Here is a 2,228-nt window from a genome sequence, read left to right as displayed (position 1 = left end):
TCCGACCTATACAGAGTATATCAACGTCCTACGATTATTCATCAGAATATATTTACCTTCTCTTCCTGGGTGCTGAGGAATGGGGAAACTTGTAATTTTGTCAAATAAGTTTAGGAAAACACTACTCGAGATGAACGAAAATAATTGACGTTCAAAAAGAATCCGATCTATACAGAGTATATCAACGTCCTACGATTATCTATCAAAACATATTTAGCTTCTCTTCCTGGGTGCTGAGGAGTGGGTGATGTAAAAAAAAAAAATCTTTTGTACTGGAAAAAAGTTAGCAAAGATTAGTCCTAAAAGTTGAGTCCTTCCCGTAACTGAATAGAATCTTCAGGAGTCGGAAGCACACTGATAAAGTAAGTCAGTAAGAAGACAGTGCAGGTCAGGTGGGATCGTGTGGGAGTGAGGTACAACTGTGGGACAATTGGTTGATTGTGAGGAGAGGAAATAAATGTGGCCAGGAAAGGAGCAGGGATAGGTAAGAATAGAAGGGCGAGTGAGGAGTGAGTGCCGAGTGAGTGAGGGGTGAGTGAGTGGTGAGTGAAAGGTGAATGGGGGGTGAGTGGTGAGTGAAAGGTGAGTGAAAGGTGAGTGAGTGGGGAGTGGAGAGTGGTGAGGGATGAGTGAGGGGTGAGTAGTGATTGAGTGGTGAGTACGGGGTGAATGAGTGGTGAGTGGTGAGTGAGGGAAATGGGAAAGGGAGGGGAACCAGACGTTAGGAAGACGCATGTAACTGTAAAGTGTAGGCCTTATGGTCTCTTGCAGTCTCTTCCATTCTTATGTTCGAACCTGTACGAAGGAAGAGACGAGGCTGGGGTTGGAGGGAGGGTGTTTGATGGAGTGGAAATGGAGGAGTGAGAGATGGGAATATGTTAGAGAAGAATGATTGAAGTAACATAACATAAGAACATAAGAATGAAGGAGATTGCAAGAGACCATAAGGCCTACACTAGGCAGTTCCATATCCATCACCACACGGGGCGAGGTGCTGTGGGAGGGACGTTAGTGGGCGAGGGAAAAATGGGAAGGTCAGAGAGGGAAAGGGTAACGGAAAGGACGAAAGGTAAATTAGAGGAAAAAGGGAAATTCGAAAATGGAATGGAGGAAAGAGATGTAAGTGAAAGGGGCGAAGCATGAGAACATAAGAATGAAGGAGACTGCAAGAGACCATAAGGCCTACACTAGGCAGTTCCACGCCCATTACCACCTGTCATCCCCATCCATAAAGTTGTCTAACCGTTTCTTAAAACAACCGATAGTTTCAGCGCTTACTACATAGTTACTAAGTCTATTCCATTCGTTGACCACCCTATTAGTGAATTAATTCTTGCCTATTTCCTTCTTGAATCTAAATTTGTCCAATTTAAATCCATTACTGCGAGTCCTGCCCTGTTGTCTTAATATGATGACCTTGTTTGCATCACCCTTATGTCGATTATCCTTTTGTGATCTAATACTTGCGCTTCCTCGTGACGATGTTTTTCGGACCTTTGTCAAAACCTTTGATCCACTTGAAGGCTGGGTTGCTTTAGGACAAGGTGTGCAACCCTTGGCACGCGTGCCAAACCTGGCACACTAAAGACTTCTTCTCCGGCACGCTAAACCCAGAGCTCACCTTAAAACAAATAACCAATAAATCTTCAACTTCTTTTGTATGACCATTGGTAGCCCCATGCTGCGCTGGGTGACGGATTGGGGCCTTTGGAGGAGGTGAAGGGAGGGAGGGAGGGGGTCCAAACTTGTATGTAGGCCTATCATTTATGTTACTCTGTTGGCACGCGAGAAAGTTTTGTATCAAAGATTAAGCAGACTTTGGCACGCACGTTAAATAAGGTTGCCCGCACATGGTTTAGACTGAGGGATGTTGTGAGAAAGTGAGTGTTGGATAGGCTGAGGAGGAGGGAGATGGGGAGGTAGAGGATGTGGGAGGGGGTTAGGGAGGGTGTGCAGGTCAGGGTGAAAGAGAGGATGATGGAGAGGCTGAGGGAAGGGCCATAGGAGAAGATGGAGAAGTGTGAGGAAGGGTTAAACGCGAGAGCGAGGGAGATAATGAGGAAGGTGGGAAATGGGTGAAAAGATGTTGAGGGAGAGGATGAGGGAATAAGTGAGGGAAGAGGTGAGGAATGGTGTGAGGAAAGGGTTAAGGGGGTTAGCTAGGGAGAGGGTGAGTGTGGGGCTGCAGGTGAGGGTGAGGGAATGAGTAAGGTGAGGAAGGGAAGGAT

General features: G+C 46.3%; 1 pseudogene; it reads left to right on the top strand.

Moving 5' to 3' along the window:
• LOC143019026 (uncharacterized) overlaps positions 1-1,585 on the top strand; it is a 66,529-nt pseudogene extending 64,944 nt beyond the window's left edge.
• Positions 1,586-2,228: the final 643 nt, after the last annotated feature.

The sequence above is a fragment of the Oratosquilla oratoria genome, chromosome 36 (genome assembly GCF_046742065.1).
Source record: "Oratosquilla oratoria isolate Oo_2021 chromosome 36, ASM4674206v1, whole genome shotgun sequence".
NCBI classification, from domain to species: Eukaryota; Metazoa; Arthropoda; class Malacostraca; order Stomatopoda; family Squillidae; genus Oratosquilla; species Oratosquilla oratoria.
Note: the sequence above shows the minus strand (reverse complement) of the source record. Positions and strands in the feature narration are given on the sequence as shown.